Below are 24971 nucleotides of genomic sequence, written 5' to 3'. Positions count from 1 at the left end.
GTCATTAGCAACCCTTGAGAAGCCAAAGGGTTATAGAGTCGGAAGGAAACAGAAACAGAAAAATGCACATTTTTTTCTTGGCATCAGGAGGAGAGAGCTTGGTTAAGAAAGTTGAGTGTTTGTTTACTGGGTTGTGGAGTAGCAGAGGCTTGAACATTGGTTGTGCACTAAGGAGAAGAGAAGGTGCAAGGAAAAGGACATAATTTCTGAAGCAAGTCCTAGTTTCATCTTCATAAATATTTTGTTTAAAAATTCCATAAACACTCATGGCCCAGGAAATGCTTTAGTAAATACTCATTAACAAAATGACAGCTATTTTAAGTGTTCCCATAGCTATTGTATGTTTATCACCCCTTGTGCAATAAAGACTCTGGCAGGGAATCTTAAGTTCTTCCTTTAGTATGAGAACCATTCAGTTCCCTGGGGAGTTCTCAGAGAATAGAGTACATGGTTGACCTCTTACTCAAACAGAAGGAAACTGTGCTTTCACCTCTTGCCCCTGAATAAATTTAACACCAGTCATTACTTCTTCTGGATGGATTTAAACATTAGACTGAAAGCTGGAAGACTAGGTTCTAGATGAATAATATTTCTGGACTTAGTTTCCCTACTCTGGGAAAAGATGGGTTTAGACTTGCAAATCTCTAAGTCTTTATAGCTCTAAAATAATCAAATGAGCAAAAATCATACAAACATCATTCTTATTTTATTCATAACAGAACACACTGAAGCAATGCAGGCCCTTAACAATGAGGACATGTTCTACTATATACTGTATAGACATAAAATAGAATATTATGCAGCTGTAAATTTTTCCCCCAAAGTGTTCTGAATAATATAGAAAAAGGTCCCAATAAAATGTTAAATAAAAAAGGTAGAATATTAATATGTAATATTAAGCTAATTTTATAAAAATAAGATCAAACAAAAATTGACACTATATCATGTGCACAGTCACAGAAAGTAACCTAATAATAAGAGTGAATCCATTATAGTACGGAATGGGTGACAATGGTTTATTTCCCTCTACTATTGCCCTCTGCATAATTGTGGTTGTTAACTGCCTTATAAGTAATGTACGGCATTTTACACCCGATGTTTGTAGGAAGGTTGCCTTCAGTTCCATTGTATTTATTTCTACTCATAATACTTTTTAGTATGGGGATGGAGGACAAGCAAATGTTACCTTCCCTGTGGGACTAGCACTGCTACAGAGAAGCATCGCAGAGGGCCCCTTGGTATTAAACACATTTGACAGAACACGGATTATAGAGAGAAGCTAAAACAAAAGAAAACTGTTTATTAGGATTATTTTTCTATTCTGTTACTTTGAAAAGACATCAGTGTTTACCTTGAACTCTATAACTTACGTAATCTTTAAAAATTACTCTGTAAAATTTTAAGATCACCCCAATCATATTTGGTGTATGAAATTGTCTTAGACTCAGTCACATTTGTTCTTTTAATTTCCTTCTATTTTACCAATAAAATAATAAATATTAATAAGATAAAAATAACAGCAGTATCTGCTTGTAACAAATGTATTATAAATTCCATAACACCTTCAACAAAATAAAAGCAAAAACACAAGGTATAGAAAAGGCTGTTTCATGTCCTCCAAATTTACTTTTTAAATTATTGTTGAACACAGGTACCAGATATTTTTATAGCAATTTACAGTTCCAAATGACTGTTTGCTAAAAGCAACTTTGTAATTTATTAAGTGGCACTGCATAATGATGATTTTCATGTTTTAGCATGACCCAACAGTAAACTAAATAACAAATACTTCAATAATAATATAGAGGTATAAAACATATAACTTTAGTATCATTTTATTTGTTAATGCCATTTTACTTTTAAGATCGAAAGTTATATGCATTCAACAAAAATTTGTGACATGATTAAAATGTATAAAAAGAACCTTGGTTTTTAATCACATCCCCACTTAAATTGTCCAAAATAGCAATTTAGTCCATTAAACAAAGGCATTTCGTATGTAAGAACATACCTGAGTCAGTTTGAGCATATTTTCTGAGAGGATATAACTGCAAATGAACTACCTGAGGATTTTTATGAGAATAAAGCAATTATCTTTCCCTGATCAATACCTTCAGGAATATTGATAGTTTTCTCACCTGTCCACAAGGTAGCTCTTTGGAAACCTCAAATCTTGCTCACTGATTCCAGTTCATGAAGAGGTAGGGTCTGAGGCTTCTGGAGAATTCTTATCACATTGGGTTAAGAAGGACCCTTGTAAGTCATACCAGTAAACACTAACATGCATTAGTTTATTTTGGTGGATTCTTCCTTTAGTTTTAAAAAGCATTTTGTAAAGAGAAATGTGTATTCATGATGGCACAGAGTTTTCAGGAGGTTCAGTGGTAGTCTAGTTCTCACTATAAAATTCACATCTTTTCGTATGTAAAATTCCCTAATTAGGTATGAATGTGAAAATAAAATTTTGATTAAATTGAAAGACGCAGTCAAGTGTAGAAAAACTTTATTGCATTGACTTAAAATAATTATTTTTAATTTTAAGAGCTGTGTTTCAATTTGGAATAACATTTTATTTTAAAATAACTTTTACTGTCTCTTATTCTGTTTAACAGAAAGAGGAGGGAGCAAAAATTAGCAAAATCTCTAAGTTTTATATAATGTATCCATGTGGACTCCAAAATTATTGGTACAGATAAGAAATCATTCCCTATTTCATTATTTGAAACAGAAAGAGCTTTCTATATATACTACCAGAGCCTTTAACGCCCAGAAATAATTTCTGTAATAACTATGTAAAATGTATATTTAAAAAATAACTTAGGCCAGAAGGGCCTCTAACACAAAAGGTCTCACAGCATATTTCTAAATAAAGCTGAATGATCAAGTAATGGGCAATGGACTCTAATTAAAGTTGGGATGCAGAATTATCCTGGACTCAGTTTATGTTCTCATGTATTTGTCTAATATATCCAGCTTTTTTTTCTTGTGTAAAGTGGGATTAATAAAAGTGACTTTTAGCCCTATCAAGATCATTGAGTAACTGGTGATTCTTTTTGTTCTGAAATGCACAACATAAAATATACTGAATATAAAAAAACTTAGATGGTGCTACTAAATTCAATATATACAGTTTATAAAATTGCTTTATAGTATTTTCAGCTTAAAAGAAGTTACAAGTAAGGATACCATTAAAGAAATCAAGATATCACTGAGAAAATTAGCTTTACATTATTTTCTCGAAAGCATAATCTCATACAGAAGAATTATGCAGACTGGCAGATGAATATGTTTTCCTTTTCTCTAACTGGTTCCTACATAGCAGCATTATACAATTTCCCAGCCATGTATGCATGTGAACAGCATACGGGTGAATGGGACTAAAATAAAATACTGCCCTTTGGGATTTGATTAGTCATTGATTCCTTGACGAACACTTCCAAAAACTTTATGAAAGAACAAACAGGACTTTCTGATGCAGCAATGCCTGATTTCTGCCATAGCCACTTCCATGGCAACTTCTACTACAGACCACAACGAAGAACTTGGATACAAACCAAAAGTCTCCTGAGCACCTAAAATAGATGTCATTGTGTCTATGCACTTTAACACATGCATTTTTCTCAGAAGAGAATCTCTTGGGTCCTTGGGTAATATTACTGTCTCTTATTCCACCCATACTTTTCTATAAACCTTTTTTCTTGGTTTCTTTGTGCATAGCACACACACAAAAAATAGTAATTATAAAGGGGTGGTTGAGGTTGAAAGGAGTTGTTAGAAAAACGCAAACTGTCCATGCCAATAAAAAGAAAAACAAAGTCACACTTCCAAATGAATGGTGGATGCTGGAGGAAAAAATATGATACAGAATTTTGAAAAGCACAGTGATTATGTGATCTTTTTACATAAGAAACGATAGCCATACACTCCACAGAATAGGGCCCCGATGTATCATTACATTATGGAATAGTTTTACAACGTGTATCCACAAGAAGCAAGCTGAGCAATTCAGAAAACATTAAATTAAATTTAGTTTTCTCTAGAGAGATATCAAAATATAGAGAGGATCTCAGAAAGTTAACTAACCCAAAATGGCCAAATGCTTTCTACAACTTTTGGAGTTTGAAGTGGTAAACTTATGAGCTTTCACTTTTTGCAAAGTCCACATATGTAAAATCCCTTAACTGTCAATTATTTGCCTATTGGTCAGCAACAACTATTATATATTAGCTATCTAGTCCTCTGGGAAAAGAGTGACACCCCAAATGATAGGGGTAAGTCACCGTCATTCAGAAAGTCCCATCTGTCCACTCCACTGACACTTTGGGCTGTTCCCATTTTGCTCTGAGAGTCCTCCAAAGTTCAATGATTTGGAGTCTTATTTAAAATGTCACTCTTCTTAGGAATGTTAGTCCTTTAAAGTGGATGAGCTTATAGAAGATAATTTTTATTTAAAAAAAATAAGGCTTACTGGAATTTAAAAATATATATATATGGGAAGGAAGAAAAGGAAACGTTAAAATACACAGTTAAATATAAAAACCAACTAGAGGTAAAACCCCAATTCAAAAATGCATGGTTTCCAGGTCTGATTCACAAGGCTAAAATGGGTTCAGTTAGCCTCCACCAAGTCAGTGAAGAGCCTGGAGCGCCCCTGCCCTGGTCCTCTTATCTGATTGGCTCTATGTTGGTTCTATAGTTCGAGTTGAAGATGCATTAACTCATCCCTTTCCCCTAGTCAAGAACATTCTGTACATTCTGTAACGTTAAGGCATCTCCCTTTTTATCCCACAAAAACAATAGACATAAATATACTCATAACTAGAAGCAACAAAAGAACAAAGCTAAACAACGCTTTAAAGTAAAATAACAACAAATATCATTTGGCTCCTGAAAACAAAATATAACTAAATGAAATTAAAATCCTAGTAGCTTCACATATCAACACCCATAAAACACTGTAACCAAAAAGCTAAGATCTTTTAAAGAATGTGCTTTCTCTCCGAATAGAGAGGTAAGGTGAAAGAAAAAGGTCAAATGACCACGGAATACTTGTGCCCAGAAACAAATGAAGCCTGAAGGAGATTTCGGTGAGTAAAAAACAGTACCTTTTAAGTAACTGGTCTTGTCTACTCACAGCTGTTTCCAGTGCCGACTCTTGTTTAACTGTCTACTGCCTTCAGTTTAAAGTTTATTCTGTTGGCAAAAAAGTACAGAGCTTGTCTGGAAAATGCTGTTTGGACATAAATCATTCCTTTCCAAGCAGTGGTAGCTATATTTAAGCTTTCTTGTAGAGGGGGATATAAACTCTTCCTGTAGCTAATTTTCTTCCTCCTCCTTCCCTTCAGACTTAGTCTGTATCCTCCTATCCCATATATTGAAGAAAGAGAGGGAGACGGGAGGAGAAAAAAAAAAGGCACTATTAGGAAATATACCTTAAATAATGTAGTATCTGAGCACTTAGAAAAGAGACCAAAAAAAAAAAAAAAGTGAGAACCATAGAAAGTATATCAGAGTCTTAAAAATAATTTAGCCCAAATGCTTTCATTTTATAGGTAAGGAAACTGATGTCCAGAGAAAATATAATTTGTATAAGGTCACTCATATAACTAATTAGTGCCACAGCTAACAACAGAGACCATGTGTCACAACTCCCAATTCAGTGCTTTTTCCACTACACTGGTGCACCTGAGGGGAAATGATTTACCTTTTTTACTCTCTATCCTTGTATAACACTTAAATGAGTTGGCAGGGAGCAGTATAACAATTAACGATATAAGAACCATCTGTTGTTCCCAGAGAAAATATTTTCCTCCATTATAAATTAATACTGAAAGTTTCCTTATAATGCCTTTTATCTTTGTATACTTAGAATATAATTGTTTTCTTTGCAGATTTTCCGGAATGCTTTTTGTTGTTGAGTATTTATTTATTTTTATTTTTTTAAGTACAGTTTTCATCCAATGGTATTCTGTATTAGTTTCAGATATACAGCATAGTGGTTGGACGACCATGTACTTTCCAGAATATTTTTATGTCTCAGGATCAATGATATTGTTACATGACTCTTTAACTAGAAACATTACTATTTATGCAAATCCCAATTTCCAATTTGTCTTTTTTTTTTTTTTAAGGTGAGAGGAGGGGAAATAGTGAGGCAGACTGCCATATGCACCCTAACCGGGATCCACCCGGCATCCCCATCTAAGGGCCGATGCTCAAATACCAAGCTATTTTTAGCTTCTGAGGCTGCCCTGCTTGGACCAACCAAGTTAACCTCAGTGCCCGGCGTGATGCTCATACTAATCAAGCCACTGGCTGCAGAGAGGAAAGGGTAGAGAAGGGGGAGAGGGAAAGGGAAGAGAAGCAGATTATCTCTTCTCCTGTGTACCCTGACCAGGAATTGAACCCTGGGCTGACACTCTTATCCACTGAGCAACCGGCCAAAGACTGTCAGTTTTAATTCTGATTATTACTGATTATGTATTTTGTTAAATAAAAGAGAAACAGCACTATTTTTATCTGCTGCTTTCAAATTAAGTTTCCTACTTATATATGAAAAAATTATTTCTTTAACTGAAGGGGTGATGTCCTTAAATGGTTTTTTAAAATTTTCCTTTCGGAAATGGGTTCATTCATTCATTCACTTATTTGACAGATTGAACATTTATAAACTTACCTCATCCTTCTCTTATGGAATATAATAACTGACAAGTAATACCTTTTTAAGAGAAGTGCATAATTTTCAAATAAAATAAATGAATTTATATAGTCAGTAAGGCCAATTTTCTATAGCTATCTTTTAATCCATTTTCACACTCTAAGCATGTTCCCAAAGTTTATTTATATCTTATCCATTAAGTTGCCCACTCTCAACATTCATTCTAGCATGAGATAAGCTAAAATATGAAGTGGCCCAGATTAAAATTGCTTTGGCCACTATTAACCTTTCTATCCAATATGGTTTCTTAAAATATTAAAGCCAAATATATTTTACATACTACAATTCAAAGATACAATTAGAAAATGCTCAGATCATTCAAGATCCATTTTTAAACTGTTAGTTAGTCATCATCTCAGAAATGGTTTTGATATGTTTCATCTACTTTTAAGATCATGTTTGGAAGAAAGCAATGTAATTGTGACCAAATAATTACATAAGTATAATTTTTTATAATGGCAATCAGATTGTTTGAACATATTTTCCAAAATGTAGAATACTTAATAGGTACTATGTCAATTTTTCAATCCTGACAAATAAGCAACTGAGATTCAAAACACATAAATATTGAGAATAAAATCCTGTAAAACAATACTTTGTGCTTTTTTGATACAATGAAAGGATACTAATTCTCAATTAATTTTGTCTAATTGAACTCTGTGCAAAGGTAAATCCCAAAGGCATTAACATCTACATAATATAAATAACACTGATATGTCAAATATGACAGGAGTTTGACACACTGATAGACATGACTTGGCTTTAGTAAAAGTATTCGGTAGTTTTCTTTTACTTCATAACTCTACTTTTGATTTAAGCATTTTTGCCTTTTGTCTGCTGGGAGGAGCAGGAAGGAAATATGAGTATAACCTTGAAAGAGAAGTAGGCTATGAGGAGACACACAGAGATTTAGATGGAATGAATCAGGATGATTCAGGGTTGGTGAGCAGACTCAGGAAGGAAGGTGTAAAGAGAAGTCACATACCAGTAGGTTGTTTAGAGCAGAAGAGGGCTGTACCACAGACAATAGATTATAGGTATTGAGTTCAAGAACCAAAGTCTCTCAAAATAGATTAAGCAATGAGGGAACTAGCAATTTTGGTGACCAGGGCCAGCAACAGGAAATTGGCCCTCAAACACACTTTGTAATTCATGACATGGTTCATTTCTGCCCATTGGAAGGGAGGCATGTGCTGTCAATATGTGAACCCAACACAATCTAAAATAGCACAATGATATATAACCATTAGAAAAAAGTGTCCCTCTATATTTAGGTCCTTTGGACATACTCCAGGTTGCCCAACATAGTCCATGCATGCTCTGGATTTCAGAATCCTAGGGTAGTTTAGAGCGGAATAGTCACTGTGTTATGAAGGCTGGGCCTGTGGAGTTGGATTTCACTGATGGGAGAAGGACTCACAGAAGAGGTGAACGCCAGGGCAGACTATATTAACACAGGCAAGGCAACTGGAATGCTCTAACTCTTGATCTCTTCCTCTCAGTTTTCACATTTACAGTAATACTAGAAGAAAGCTTTTACTAAGGAATCTCAAGGAGCAATTATTGATAGCAGTGAAGGAAAGTGATTGCATGAACAGCTACTGGATTATAATATTCTATGCTTGGGAGGAGATTTCTTACATGGACGTTTTTAACAGTCCCAGGAAACAAGTACACATTACAAATACACAAATACAACTCAAGCTCATGCCTACTTTGTTGCCTATCTCCTCTCACAATCCAGTCTCACAGAAGCCAGAGTAATTGTTCCCCTATTCATACCCTCTGATGATTCCCCATCATTCCCCTGCCTTATACCTGTCAATGTTTTCCTCTTCTCCCGTTTCATACCCACTAATGGTCTTTCATCATTCCTTTGCTTCATACTCCCCAATGACTTTCCCACATTTCCCTGCTTCACCCTACAATCTTTCCCATTGTCCTCAGCATCAATACAAATACTTAATCATGGCCTCCAAGGCCCTGTGTAATTCTACCTCTTTATCTTTCCTACTGATTTCTTAACCTGATAGTCCATCTGTCTAGAATGTTCTTCCCTCTTACCTTCACAGAACTACCTCCTTCTCAGCTCCCCAGAAAAAATGACTTCTTGAGACTTGTTTGGAGGTTCTAGCAGGGGAGCGCAGCTACTCGTATACCCTTGACCATAAAAACAGTCCTCTCCTCTAGTGGGGAAGGTCGTCCTCTTTGATCGACCAAGCGCGCAGCTCCGGGAGGGATGCACATGGAGTGGTGAGGGAGGAAGGGGACACCCGCCTAGCCAGCCAGATCAGCCGAATCAACCCTGGCGATCAATGGGGTGATAGATGTTGCAGCCAGATCGCCCTCACATCCAAAAACAAAAAGACTTCTTGATCACTCTAGCCTCTCTCCTCTTGTTTATACAGTGTGTCCGTAAAGTCATGGTGCACTTTTGACCAGTCCCAGGAAAGCAACAAAAGACAATAGAAATGTGAAATCTGCACCAAATAAAAGGAAAACCCTCCTAAAGTTTCTGTAGGATGATGTGGCAGCATGTACGCATGCGCAGATGATGACATAACACCGTGTATACAGTGGAGCAGCCCACGGCCATGCCAGTCGAGATGTAGACAGTACAGAGGAAAGTTCAGTGTGTTCTGTGGCTCGCTAAATTCGAATCCGTGACCAAAGTGCAATGTGAATATCGGTGCATTTATAATGAAGCACCACCACATAGGAATAACATTACTTGGTTGGATAAGCCGTGAAGGAAACTGGCAGTTTGGTGGAGAAACCCTGTTCTGGTAGGCCATCAGTCAGTGAAAGTCTGTAGAGGCTATATGGGATAGCTACATAAGGAGCCCTAAAAAATCTGTGCGTGAGCCCACATTGAACTGCACTGAATAGGTATGAAACTGGGAGAGTTTTCCTTTTATTTGGTGCAGATTTCACATTTCTATTGTCTTTTGTTGCTTTCCTGTGACCGGTCAAAAGTGCACATGACTTTACGAACACACTGTATATATTCACTATCTAAGCCATTTTCCTATTTTGATTTTTGTTTATAGCACTTACCATTATCCAAGATGATCTTTGGTTCTTTTGTACTTATTCATTCATTTAAATAGTTGGTTAGTTAGTTTAAATACATTTATTATATTTCCTCTAGCATAAGTTTTATAAGATCAGAAATTTATGAGAAATCACAACTAAGATCATAAGATTTAGGTTTTCTAAACCACATTATTCCCAGTGTTCAGAGTAGTGTCTACTATAAAATAGGCATTTGACAGATATTTCTTGAATAAATTAATTATATTTCCTTCCTGGATTACTACTTTTCAGCCAACAAATAACTAACAAAACTTCATAATCATGAAGGCAAAGATGAATCTACTTTTAGAACTGACTTAACTTTGCAGATCTCTTTGTGACTCAGAGCTAGGCATCGCAGGAAATGAGAGCCCTTGCTGGGCTCGAGGCATTTACATCTACACAAGGTACCTCTAAGCCCTTAAATTTTGTTAACACAAAGGTCAGAATATATCTTTGACTTTCCGGAATATCCTCTATGGATATATGTACCTAACTAGATACGTGATTACATTTACTAGAAGGTCCTAAGAGCTTCCGGACATCTCCTTTGTTTCCTGAACTCTGTCATAGTTGCTGTTATGGAAATAGCAGATATCCTAAAGCTAATTCTATCCTGTCCAGGTGGTTTCAAGAAATTGCTCTCAGCTGCCAACTCTTCAGGAGCAGAAGCTAAATTCTTGCATTCACAGCATATGTTTTCTAAATGAAAGGGGGACAGACAAAATAATTTTAGAGAGGTGAACTCACAGATAATTTAATCTCCCACCTCAGATCTCCTCCATGCTGACTCAGAGCTCTCCAGTGAGCTGTAAATTAGATTTCCCCTCCTGTCTCATGTCCTACTGCTTCCTAATCACCTGCTCCAGTGAGTCAGCCTCTCTGGGTCCTGGGGCTCAGGCACATTGTGGGATCACATGACTGGCTCACTCTGGGTCAGGCCACATCAGAAAGGGGGCTGTGTCATGGCAGGGAAAGAGGAAGTGGTTCTTAATTTGGAAGAAAATGACTTTCCCCAAGTGTCAAAGCAGCTGTGTTCCCCAGGCACTCCCAGGCAGAGAAAATTTCTTGCCTGAACACTCTTGCTGCTCAGTGGTGAATAAAATAATTAAAATCATTCTTGAGAAAAGTGCCCCCTTTTATAGTATTAAGTACATAGTAATCTAAGTACATAAGTGGATTTAATTAATGAATCAAAGCTACAAATTTTGGACAACGGAGGCCTTGTGCTAGGTAATGGTGTTTATATAATTGTCCCTTGTTATCTCATGGGATAATAATTTTTCTTTATCAAGAATACAACATTTTTTTTTCCAGGAAAATAAGATAAAATTTCTTCTTTCCTTCCATCTTCCTCTCTTCAATTTCTTGAATCCCATATATATGAGTCCACATAATGTGCAATGCTTGGGTATAATGAAAAAGGAGAAAATCTTATGTTAGGATGCTTACCCTTTGGAGGTGGGAGTTTGCAGAGTATCAGGCAGATCAGCATGGGGTTATAAACGTGTGCATCAAAGAGCATGGAATCAAGATGGGAAGGGACCAGAGAAAGCTTCTGGAGAAGATAAAACCAGAGCACATTTTGAAAGCAGAAAGAGAGGAAGAGGATTAAGACCCCAGGCAGGAGATAGGGCACACGTGGATCACCTAGAATAAAAGATTAGACTAACAGGTAAAATGCGAGAAGGAATATAGTCAAAAGCCAGGCTCGGGAATTTGGTTTTTATCCTAAAGGCAATAGGTAGCTACTAACGTATTATAAACAGGAGAATACTAAGTGGAGAACAACTTTAGGGACTGATGAGGACTACTTAAGAGGTTGTTTCTTGATCTAAGTAAGATATTGTGGCGATCCGAAATTGGGCATAGGGATAGAGGGACAGAGATGGCCTCAAGAGATACTTAAAATTTTCCACAGCTAGGAAGATGTGGAAAAGGGAAACTTACTTCCAAATTCTCTATAAGATCATATATCCAGTATTAAAATTACATGAACATGTAGTAAGTCCTCATTATGTAAAAGCCATTTTTCATAAACACTCTCAATTTACAGATGGGGACGCTGAGACACAAACTTGAAAGAGTGATAGCAGAATTTGACTAATCTCCATCTAACTAAAAAGCCCGTATTTTTTATACTAAGTTTCTCTTTGAATTTTTATTTTATTTATTCATTTTAGAGAGGAGAGAGACAGAGAGAGAGAGAGGAGAGAGAGACAGGGGGGAGGAGCTGGAAGCATCAACTCCCATATGAGCCTTGACCAGGCAAACCCAGGGTTTTGAACCGGCGACCTCAGCATTTCCAGGTCGACGCTTTATCCACTGCGCCACCACAGGTCAGGCCTAAGTTTCTCTTTGAGAAATAAATTTTGAACACATTTTAAAATTTGGGTTACTAGACTTGAAGAGACTAGAACATAATTTAGCCATATTTTAAGAAATTCCTTAGAACTGCTTAGGTTTTCTAGCCATAAGCACATTCAGATTTGTGATCCAATGCACAACTGTATTAGCAGTTTCTATGAAACCATATGTTTAAATACCCTGCACAGCACAAATCCTTCATCCCTCTTGATAACCTAATTAATTTTAAGCTTGGAAGATTTATTCAAACTCTATTAGGATAGCCAGTTGAAACCAAAATAAAAGTGAACTTGATTACGCTACTTCAATCAAGTCAAATATTGAGTTTTGAGTAGAATAAAAATTTGAAAGACAAATCAGTTTCAATGAATCCAGAAGGGTATGAGGTAAAAGTTTTAAGACATTGAAAACAGAAAGGGACAAACATAGCTTAAACAGAAAACAATGATGAGATTTGTCTTAAAGTTGGAGTAGGACAATTCCTTCTCTGGGATATTTTCATCTACTATGGGTAGGGTAACCATACACTGTACTGTCCAAACCTTGACTCTTTCAGATTAAAATCAGCTATTATTATTAATTATAATGGAATAGCAGATAAAAATCATAACTCTACAAGCCAATTCGATATTTATCACCTCTTCCCAGAGGTCAGCATTAAACCTGACCTTCAGATGGTGACAGTATCAAGAATGAGGTCATAGGTCTTAGAATAACTGGCTTCTAAAGTGAGGCAAGACAAGCAAATTCAGAATTCCTACACAACTTGGACAAGGTGTTCAATACAAGGCCAGATCAACTAAACCATTAGAATATATTTATTATTTCAGTCCTATAATTGATTTTATTTAAAAATGATACAGAACAGTAAAAAAGACACCTCATTATATGATAGTCACAGTAACATATACAGTGTCTAGTCTCAAACTAATATATTTACATTTTGACTATGTACTATATTGCTATAGATGGTGTAGCTAGGTGCCCCTAGCTATTTTGATTATTGAAAAATAAACACAAGCTTTACTTTTCAATGTATTAACCATCAGTGAGTCAATATTATTAAATGTTAAACTGAATCAAATCTTAATCTATTCTCTTGCACCACACCTGAATTCTTTCCTGAGATGAGCACATCTTTTTTTATATGGCAAGTTTCTTTCTAGGCTAGACAAAGGAAAGGATGAGCTTAGCATAATAACCAACATTCCCAGGTTCAGACAGGATATAACAGCCAATATTAATTAGGCTTCCAACTTCAGTTCTATCAGCAACTAGCTATTTGACCTTGGGCAGAACACTTCATTCACTCCATTGGGGCTTAGTATTCTCTTATTTAAAATGAAGAGAATTTAGTAAGATTACCTCAGACGTTCAATCAGATGTGAAATTTAACTATTATCTGAGATAATTATCTTTCATATGTTTTAAATTTGCTTAAGATTTATTTACCTATGAGAATTGGAATGATATCTGTTGCATCATAAAGAAATTTAAATAGCCACTTATTGACAAAACAACTGTAATAGTAACAAGAATAATATTTTTTAAAAGACTCTCAAGAATACAAACATAGGCAGTGGGAATACATTTCACTTTTTTAGCATATAATAGGAAGACTGTTAGGATTTTCTTAGGGGAAAAGTCAGATGTAAAAATGCCAAACCACATTGTGCTTAATAATTTTTAAATAGTAAGCTTCCTTGGGCTCCTAAAACACACTGAGGATCAAGCTTCTTGAGTTAATGCAGGAAAAGATTTCCCTGAGAAGTATAAAGTTTTTCCCTATGCTCATTTTTCACAAGTAAAGAATGAATTCTCATTTAAAAGGCAGAATGTTGAGGAGGAAAAGACAGAATGTTAGAAATGATTAGAGAAGGTGCCTTCCTGGTCTTATTCTTCGACAAGTTCCTAGACACAAGAGCACAGTTCAAAAAATAATGAAAACAAATTGCCTGTTGATACTTGTGCTATGGGATCTCAAGCTTCAATGTAACCATATATAAAGAAGCTGGATATTTTCCTCATATTGTTTTAATCCCTTTTTAATACAGAAGTAACATTTTCTTATAAAAAATATAAGCAATAAAAAATTATATAATATAAAATTTAACTTTCTTAGCCTTTCAACCCTCAACAATATTATTCTTAAGAATTAATTTTTCTCAAGTCTGCTTTGTATTCTATCAAAGTTTATCTTTCTATCTATGTATCTACCTATCATCTATCTACATCTTTCTATATCTATCCACAAACGCATATATCTGTTCAGACACATACATATTTACAAATCTGTCCTCAAAAAAGAAAAAATTATCTTTTTTTACCCCAGTTTGGCACAGTTATTAAATTTGTTGATCTTTACAGCCACGTCAGCAAGCACAGTAATAAATATGCCCTTTTTTCCATCATAAAATCTCTCCCCCATTTTTAAACCCCTGGACCTATCTGTACAACTTATCAAGTGGCAAAGAAATAAAAATTGCAACAATATTTTTACTAGCAATCAAGATGCTTAGCAAACAAATACCTAATAAATGTTTACTGATTTGAATAAATGGCTGAGTCACATCAGGACCCTAAACTCCTTCATGTGTGAGAAGCTGCCAGGAAATGAACATATGTAAATTGCAATCTGTAGTATCCATTTCTCTTTTTATCAAGTACTCAAAATTTCTTTTTTGAATGTCTCTTAATCATTGCTTTGTGTGAGGCTGTCTGTTTCAGACCTGAATACTATATTTTTCATCCATGTAGGAATAGGCTATGAAAATATGCACAGTTAGATTAATAATTAGAGACAGCTAGGTTCCCTACGGCAAAAGAATTCAGAGGTCTCTCTGACCTGTACTGGAAACAGCAAAATAGCAGGATACAATTTAGCAACAGAAAATTGTTTAGGCTCTCAGAACAGAGATTAGAAGTCAGCATGTTCCTTGTCCTTTATTTCACCCCATGAAAACTTCTGTCTCCTTCCTTGAGTTGTTTGTATTTGCTAATAAACATCTGAATAAGGCTTGGGACAGGGGTTCAGTCCCTTGTTCTGCTGACCAAGGATTTTGCATCCCCTTGGCCCTTTGGAGCAATTCATCTGGTCTCCAAGTAGTTTATTTTCACTGTGACAAGTGGTTTCCCACGTAAGGAACCAGAAGAAATAACCTCTCAAAGCCTGGCAAAGGAAAAGGATGTCTGCTCATCCCATTTGGTAAGGGACACAAGCCGCAGGGTAATAGCACTTGAATGCTTGCAGGGAGGTCACTTTTAGGGATCAGGCCAGGGGATTTCGCTTTTCCTTCATCTCTCCATCATGGGGAATTCCCTTTCCCCTGAGCAGTGGAGTCTCAAGTTATAGCTACGGGGACTTCTCTGAGCTGCACAGTGTCAGATTGGAATTTAACTGCCATCTTGCTTATGGTCTGACAACAATGCCCTTGGTATCTGAAGGAGCAAAGTTTAGACTTAGAAGATTGGGCAAACGCTTTTACCAAAGGGATGGTTGAAATAACTGGGATGGGATATGAAATGACCCCTGGGGATTAGAAAGGGTTTGTTAAAATTGTTCTCATCACCTAACCTGAACCTCAGACCAGCCCTTCTTCCTAGATATTTCACTGAACCTTACCAGCAGGAAGTAGCTACAGAAGAGGAGACCTTTGCCCCTTTTCCTTAAATAACATAAGACTGGAATGTTAAGTTTGGGTCCATGGCCCCTTTAAATCCAGAGCCCCGTTAAAAACTCAAATTCCCCTCACCCAATCCTCCCCTCCCATTAAGCAACCCCCCTTCCCCTGAGAAGGCTCTGGAAAGTGTCCTTGGGACAAGGCCTTCAGGGGGGACCTGAGGGTTGGGAAAGGGAGACAATCTGTGACCAAGGTCACAAAGCAGTTACAACTATGGGAAAGAAGGACATTTTCAGAAAGATTACAGGCAGAGCTTTATAGCAACTGTGTAGCTTGGCTTTTGTGTGTGTGTGTACCTTGAGAGGCTAATTAAAACTCAATCTAAAAATTCCTTACAAAGTTCCAGCAAAGCAGATTGTAAAAAGCCAATATGATCAATTACTATTTTTATTGTGTTTATGCAAATTGCCAGGCCAAGTTAAAATTGGCTTTAACACTGTAATGAGGAAAATCTTAATTTGGCTCTTTTAAAAAAAAATAACTAAGGGTAATTTTAAGAAGAAAAAAAGAGAAACCAGGTTATTTAAATATCTTAAAACCTTCTCCTAGAGACCTGGAAACTATTGTTGTCTTGAAAACAATAGGAGAATTAACACCTTTCCAGACCCTGGGCAGGCTGTAAAGATGGGAAGTGTAATACTACAACCTCAATGCAAAGGATAGAAAAGGAAGGGGCACTTTTAAAATCCAAGCAGCTTTGTAGCCCATACCCCTCCCTTCTCCTTAGTCATCCTAGAAGGTTACGAAAGACAAATAAAGAGACTTGCTTTCTCCACAATTATTAATAATACTGTAAAATATAAAACTATTCCAAATGTTTTTTTTTTAACTAGGTGATCTAGAAATACATTTGCTATCACTACTAGTTTAATTTAACTAATGTCTTTTAAAGTTTTTAACAAAAAATATGTTTGTTTTCCGCAGGTTCACAAAAGGTTCCTGTTATCTCTGCTATGTTTTCTAAAATATAAGCTTGTTTGCCAGTGAAAGAACCTGTTTCTAAAGATCATAAAATATGGTCATAAAAGTATCAATCTAAAATTGTTAATTAGTAACTTAGTCATCACTGAACATTAAGGTTTTTAGAAGTTGAGAACTCTGATTAATTAGAAAGAAATTGTACAGTTTTAATGATAAAAGGTATAAGGTATGGAGGTACTTTTGAAAGGAAAAGAGAGAGTAAATTGTTCTGAAGGCTGATTATTTCTGAATAGTAAAGAAGGTTTGTGTAAGTTGCAGAAGGTTTGTGTAAGGTACAGAAGGTTTGTGTAAGTTACAGAGGTTTGTGCAGGAAAAAAAAAAGAGAGAAGGAAATGAGAAAGTAGACAAAGGTGAGAAAAGGAGAGGAAGGACTTTAGAAAAAGGATTGTCCTGATAGGAAAATAAAAAGGAACATTAGAACATTCTTAGGGGCCTTGGGAGCTTCAGAAACTCACATAAGCTTATACAAACAAAAAAGGAAAAGTGAGGAGGAGAGACTCATCCCAAAAGGACAATTGTATAAGGCTCTTTTTACTTTTAATTTTTTAAACATTTCCACATCTGGACTTACTGAAGCCAAGAGGCATTTTATACCATCTGAGCAATGGCCTAAGTTTCCATTGTTGTACTGGAATATATGATATTAGTTGGTCCTGAGTGGCAGAATCTAGTCAAATTACTAACCTGGGGATGAGGGTATGTTGCAATTTTGCTATCAACAGGTCCTCTTTGAATACCAGCAAGGAACCTAAAGCCTTATCATGAGTTGGCATCAGACCCTAGCAAGCAACCCAGTCCCAGAGACCCAGAAGCTGATAGTGAGTCCACCTCCAGAAATGAACCCAAAAAAGAGAGGAACACCTAACTCACTCCCAAGCACTCAGGGAGCACCTGACAGCACCTAGGATCCTTAAAACATCTAACCAGCTGTGCTGAAGTTTTGCAAAATACAGACATGCCTATAACCCCTAATAACTTGTTTCTGTTTATACTTGACCTTCACCTTCCACTGCGACTACCACCATCCATTAAACCTATAACCATCTTACTCTCTGTTAATCTTTACTAAAACAAAAAAGGGGGAATGCAGGAATATGCTATGAAAATATCCAGAGTTAGGACAACAATTAGAGACAACAAGGTGCCCTAGGGTGAAAACCCCGAGCGGAGGAGAGTCCAGGGACCTCTCTGACCCTGTACTGGAAACAGTGTGTGCTGAAAACAACAAAACAGCAGGATAGGATTCAGCAACAAGAAATTGAGGCTCTCAGTACAGATATTAGAAGTCAACATGTTCCTTGTCCTTTATTTTACCCCCTGAAAACTTCTGTCTGCTTCCTTGAGTTATTTGTACTTGCTAATAAATGTCTGAGTAAGGCTGGGGATAGGGTTTTAGTTTTTAGGTCTGTTGACCGGGACTGTTGCCCCCCCCCCCTTTGGCCCTTAGAGCATTTCACCTGGTCTCCAAGTAGTTCATTGTCAACATGACACATCCTCACTATATGAGCACTACACAATAAAAAGTCCCATCTGAACAGATCCCCTCTTTCATCATAAATTGATCTCTGTAGTGTCTATCATTTTAATCAACATTTTGTTGGGTCCATCAAGCCCTTCTTAAATTTAAAGAGTCTGATAAAAGATGCTAATGATGGCCCTGGCCAGTTGGCTCAGCGGTAGAGCGTCGGCCTGGCATGTGGGGGACCCAGGTTCGATTCCCGGCCAGGGCACATAGGAGAAGCGCCCATTTGCTTCTCCACCCCTCCCCCTTCCTCTCTGTCTCTCTCTTCCCCTCCCGCAGCCAAGGCTCCATTGGAGCAAAGATGGCCCGGGCGCTGGGGATGGCTCCTTGGCCTCTGCCCCAGGCACTAGAGTGGCTCTGGTCGGGGCAGAGCGACACCCCGGAGGGGCAGAGCATCGCCCCCTGGTGGGCAGAGCGTCGCCCCTGGTGGGCGTGCCGGGTGGATCCCGGTCGGTCGCATGTGGGAGTCTGTCTGACTGTCTCTCCCCGTTTCCAGCTTCAGAAAAATACAAAAAAAAAAAAAAAAAAAAAAAAAAAAAAAAAGATGCTAATGCACATTTCCCACAAGCCTTTCTAGAAAATAAAACACTACTATAAGCCAGCCTTTGGCCAGCAGTTATTGAACTAGTAGGGTAATCACTGGCAGTTTTAGCTTATCCAGAAAAAAAAAATTATTTTTCCTAGAAATTTTAGTCAGTATATTTTTTATGTTTTCACCTTGGAACTACATTTGATAGTCCGTTGATCTTGCAGTAAACTTCAACTCTTAACTTCAATTTCTTAAACTTCAACTCTTTTTTTCTTCACAATATTCAATGAATCTATCATCACCTATGTTAGTAATACCTTACCATGAGAGAATGTATATTTCAGTCAGAGGGAGCGGTGTCATTGGAATTTGTTGTGGAATGTTAGAGTGTTTCTAGTCTTCAAACTCAGTGTGTTATTGACAAGTAGGTTATATTTTAAGACATAAGACAGATGAGATTTCCAAAAGAGAGAGTGTAGTTAAAAAAAGATAAACAAGGACCAAGTCTCATAGCACTGCAATTAAATGTTAGATGTATCTAGTAGTTTGTGTGGTTTATAAACAGGAATCAAATATACTTATATTAGAATATATTATTTAATGAAATATCTTAGAGATGCCTTTTTTCTTTTATTTAATTAATATATATATTATTTTTAGTGAGAAAATGAGGGAACAGGCAGACAGGAAAGGAGAGAGAGAAGCATCAATCTTTGTTGTGGCATTTTAGCTGTTCATTGATTGCTTTCTCCTATGTGACTGACTGGGTGCTCCAGCTGAGCTAGTGACCTCTTGCTCAAGCTAGAAACCTTGGGCTTAAGCCAGCAACTTTGGGCTTCAAGCCAATGACCTTTGGGGCTCAAGCCAGTGATCATGAAGACATGTCTATGATGTCATGCTCAAGCCGGCGACCTCGTGCTCAAGCTGGTGAGCTTGCACTCAAGCCAGCTGTGCTGGTGCTCAAGCTGGCAACCTCGGGGTTTTGAAGCTGGGTCTTCTGCCTCCCAGGCCAAGGCACTATCCACTGCGCCACCTCCTGGTCAGGCTGGAGATGCCTTCTTTCAAAGAAATAATTGTGCAAGGGCAGAAGGACTATTAATAGAAGTATGAGTCATCACTAGGTTTAGTAACGTTTTATTTTGGAAAATTTTCAAATTCACAGAAAGATTGTAAGAATAATACAAATAAAACTCTTATGTCCTCTACTCTGATTTACTAATTTCTATCTATCAATCTGTATAGATGCACATTATTTTTTTTCTAAATCACGAGTTACTTTAGGACAATGTATACATTTATCAAACAAAATGTGTACTTCCTAAGAGCAAAGGTGTTTTTGTTTATAACTTCAGTATAATTCTTAAAATTATGAAATATAATATTGGTACCATATTATTATCTACTCCACAGTCCATACTCAAATTTCTAAATTGTCTCACTAATGGCCTTTAGAGCTCCTAGCTCTTCATTTCAGAATCCAATCAATAGCCACACCTGATGTTTGATGTTACTTTTCTATATCACCTTTTTATCTGAAACAGTTCCTCAAACCTTTTCTTATCTTTATTGACATTCAAATGTTTAAAGAGTATAAGCATATTATTTTTATAGATTATCTCTCAATTTGGATTTGCCTAATATTTTCTCATGATTAGATTCAGGGTATGCATTTTTAGCAGAAGTGCCAGAGAAGTGATGTATTCTTCTCAATGCATCATATTAAGAATGTACATGATGTCAGATTGCCTTGATATTGATGATGTTATTAACTTTGATTCAAATTCTTACCATTTTCTCACCCAGTAGTTTTAGCATCCACTGATGATTTTCTAATTCTTTCCATTCCTGCTATATTTATTAGTTGGTACTCTTTTGTAAGAAAGAGCTTTCTTATCACACCAATATATTTATTTATATAGATTAAAATAAACTCATGAATTCTTATTTTATTCAGTTAGTTCAAACCAATTATTTTATTATGTACTTAAAATTGTTTTTGAAAAAAAAATGATTAATTACTTCCAAGTCCTGGAAATTACATGGTACACCTAGCTAGGACCACAATACAAGGTTGTAAGTAAAAAGTCAGAGAGAGAGAGAGAGAGAGATCAGGCCATGGATTCTACTTATTGGGATTGAGGGTGGAGCATAGGGAATTTAAAGCATGCCAAGGAAAAACAAGCAGCCCAAATGGTCAGTTATTGAAGTCATACAAGAGCTCAAAAGCAAAAGAGGGGTTGGGGGCTGGATTTTCTTATGTATATTAATACTTAAATTTTCATTATAGCTAGTGAGAGTCTCTGCAGGCTGGCTTCTGTGTCCTTATGCTATGTCATTATCATTCTTTGAGTTCTTTAATTTCAAGCTTATTTATATTTTTCCAGTTCCACACTTCAACTCAGTCTTCTCACCTTGACTTATTTTCATGGAGAATGGCATTTGGAAACCAAATGCTGAACATTCACGACATGGCTCCTAGACCCTCTCTCCAGATAGAGCTGGTGAACATTTTTATATATATGTATACACATTATATCTTTTACCTTTTTAATCATATGTTTTGAGTTTTGACAATATGATTAAATTCTCAAGTTAAAAATACAGAAGATTATCATTTATATTTACTCCCATCTCTTCATCCACCTGCTCCTACACTTTTATTATTTATAAATATTCACAAAATAATAAGGTTATATCTATCTTCTTTCTGTTTTATAGCCCTACTTTTGCCAGTTGTTTAATCTTAACCCCATAGTTAAATTAATTCAATGTCACGGTGAGAATTTTATCAGATATTCCCATTCCAGAATTTTTTATTTGATTCACTTTTAGTCTCATGAAGTTCACATTTGAGTAGTTTTTTTCAAATGACCTAGGAATTGTATAATTGCAGCTCCTACTGCAGCTGGCCTGGATACGTTTTCTTTGCTATCACTTTATTATTCTCAGAACTTCCAGTGTCTCTGACACTCAGAATTGCTTGAAGAAGTCTCAGGGAAGTATGTACTTTCCCCTTTCTATGTAACTTATTTTATCATCTGAATGACAGCAGAATTTTTTCTTTACCGCTGATCTTAGATAATGAGGACATGTCCAGATACTTCTGTTTTGTGCCAATGTGATATACTTATTTAATCTGCAGATTCAGGTATTCCTTTCACTCCACTTTTTTTCTTTCATTATGTCTTTAAAATTTTTTTCTTAGTCCATTTATTGGTTTTTGCACTTCACTGATACGAATTATTTCCTTCTCAACTATTATTTTTATTTTTGCTAATTATTCTAATTTCTGTGTCTCCACGATGTTTTCACCACAATTATCTCAAGTATTTCTTTCCTTCCTGCCAGTGATCTCATCACCAGTTCTGTCTTTCTCTCTTTCTTGATTCTAATTTATGTTTTAGATTTACAGAGTTCTTTTTAAGTTCTCAATTTATTGACTCAGAAGCACTTCTTTCTGTTGTTTTATCACTCAGTCTTTGAGCTCACATCTATGCAGTTATGGGTTCTTTGGGTAATGCATTTTCTTTTAAAAAGTTTAGCACTGGATACTTGTGGAGGACTTTAATTTTCTCCTTGTTTTTATTCTCTTAGATCTTTTTCAATCTATACTTGATATGCTATTCTCACTTGTTCTCATCTTTGCTTGCTTTTTAATGATTTTATTTGTTTATTGCTATTGTTCTGCTATAGTATGTTTGCAGGTTGTCATGCAATTTCATTTCGCTTTCCTCCTTGGCTAACACAGCCGTCACTGCAAAACAGTCTCTTCTCTGAGTCTGTGAGGGTAAATCTCTCTGGCACCCTTTCTACCTTTTTAGAACACTGTTTATCTTTCCTTCAGAGCAACAGTGATTCTCCAGGAGTTGGTACATTTCTTTGGCTGTACCCTCAGAATGTCTCAAGATCTTCCTTCAACTTTAGAGCAGTTCCATTCCTCAGCAGAAACTTCCAAGGATAAACAAAATTAATATACAAACATGTGACATATCTAGTCACATCAGACAATCATTTACCAGACAAAAACAATAAAGGTGATGGAGCATTCATGTGTGAGTGTGTGGGGTGGTGTGTGTGTGTCCTGGTCACAGAACACAGATATTATAAACACATAAAAATTCTAAAAAAAAAAAAAACCACATACCTATATGGAAATTAACATTTAGAAACAGTGTAACAGGAAGAAATATTTAAATTTATTGAAATCTAAAACATTAAAGGCAAGCTTGTAAGAACCAACATGCTATTTAAAACTATTTGTTAAGCATTAATATCATGAGGAAGTTTTTGTTTGACTTAGAGAAGCAGAAAAAGGTAAATGGACTCAGCATAGTTTACCTTTCCAAGTTAGAGCTAATAAATGACCTTAGTGATCTGTTGTGTAGTGGGTGGCACTTGGCATAAATGGAGGATTTTACATTTTCTCTTATTTTGTTTTCATCCTAGCAGATTTTTCTTGTATTTTCACATTTTATGCTTCTTTTTTTGTGTGGTTCTTGGTCATGCAGGAACAAGTGCATCGTCTGCTGGCAGACACGGGGCCATGCTAAGCTGTACTTCTTAGTCTTTAACAAGTATCTGATTACTGGGGGATCTTCCTAAAATACAGATTCTGGTTCTGGCCCTAGGATGGGGGTGAAGACCTGAGAATTTGATTTTCTAATAAAACTCCTGGTCAGAGGGTTACACCTTGATTGACAAGGGATCTGCACACTACTGCTTTTTAAAGAATGTTCAATTTTAAGGATTCAGAGGTCCTGAGGTAGCCAAGGAGCAAGGAGTTCTCCCAGTGTGTTAAACCAAACCCAGAACTTTATGCAAGTACAATAGATTCCAAAATCTTCTTCTGATACTTTATTATTCTTGCCTCAATAATTTCCCTCTTTTCCCTCTATCTTCCCTCATTTCTTCCCTCTCTTTTTTCTTTCTTTCTCTCTCTCTCTTCTTTCTTTCTTCCTTCCTTTCTTTCTCTCTCTTTTCTCTCTCTCTCTCTTTCTTTCTTTCTTTCTCTCTCTCTTTTCTCTCTCTCTTTCTTCTTTTTTTTAATTTATTCATTATAGAGAGAGAGAGAAGGGGGGAGGAGCAGGAAGCATCAACTCCCCGTATGTGCCTTGACCAGGCAAGCCCAGGGTTTTGAACCGGCAACCTCAGCGTTTCCAGGTTGACGCTTTATCCACTGCGCCACCACAGGTCAGGCAGCTCTCTCTCTCTTTCTTCTTTTCCTTCCTTCCTTCTTTCCTTCCTTCCTTCCTCCCTCCCTCCCTCCCTCCCTCCCTCCCTCCCTCCCTCCTTCCTTCCTTCCTTCCTTCCTTCCTTCCTTCCTTCCTTCCTTCCTTCCTTCCTTCCTTCCTTCCTTCCTTCCTTCCTTCCTTTCCTCTTATTTTTCTTTTCCCTCTGTTTATTTCTCTGACCCCAGCCTCTTCTCCACTTTCTTCTTCTATATATAACAGGATGGCTGGATCACAATATTCAGAATTAGAAAATAGGAACAATGTTTTATGACTCTTCCCTCCAGGGCTTTAAATATTTTGATTTTGCATTTATCACTGTTGATGTTATTTTTAGGCTGAAAACAGATTGTAAAGGACAAGAGATCTGACTCAACAGTAAAGTTCAGCAAATCAACATCTTTAAAGATTGCACAAACTGTAATCTGTAATTCACAAAGGAGAAAAGAAAACAAATATAAGCTGGAAAAAAACAGCAACCCCAAAACGAAGAGTAACTCCAAGTTACTGAGTGTCAATTTTTTTTCTTCTTTGTTATCAACTTTTCATTACTGAAGGACATGCTGCACATGAGATTTCATGTTCAAAAGAGTGTGGCCACTGATTTTTTTTTTTTTTTTCCGAAGCTGGAAACGGGGAGAGACAGTCAGACAGACTCCCGCATGCGCCCGACCGGGATCCACCCGGCACGCCCACCAGGGGGCGACGCTCTGCCCACCAGGGGGCGATGCTCTGCCCCTCCGGGGCGTCGCTCTGCCCCGACCAGAGCCACTCTAGTGCCTGGGGCAGAGGCCAAGGAGCCATCCCCAGCGCCCGGGCCATCTTTGCTCCAATGGAGCCTCGCTGCGGGAGGGGAAGAGAGAGACAGAGA

The 24971-nt window shown here is 36.8% G+C and overlaps 1 protein-coding gene across 4 annotated transcripts in view; it reads right to left on the bottom strand.

The window, feature by feature from the left end:
• ARHGAP24 (Rho GTPase activating protein 24) overlaps window positions 1-24971 on the bottom strand; it is an 865538-nt gene that overhangs the window by 240034 nt on the left and 600533 nt on the right. Inside the window, exon 1 of one of the 4 annotated variants that reach the window (XM_066387192.1) lies at window positions 5106-5351. The exons of 2 other annotated variants lie outside the window; for them this stretch is intronic. The gene's annotated coding sequence lies outside the window, so the exon portion shown is untranslated. Of the gene's footprint in view, window positions 1-5105; window positions 5352-24971 lie in introns of those variants that run through there. One more of the 4 variants, XM_066387194.1, reaches the window with a different exon arrangement.

This window comes from Saccopteryx leptura, chromosome 5 (assembly GCF_036850995.1).
Source record: "Saccopteryx leptura isolate mSacLep1 chromosome 5, mSacLep1_pri_phased_curated, whole genome shotgun sequence".
NCBI lineage: Eukaryota > Metazoa > Chordata > Mammalia > Chiroptera > Emballonuridae > Saccopteryx > Saccopteryx leptura.
The sequence above is the reverse complement of the archived record's forward strand: the minus strand, read 5'-3'. Positions and strand labels throughout refer to the sequence as shown.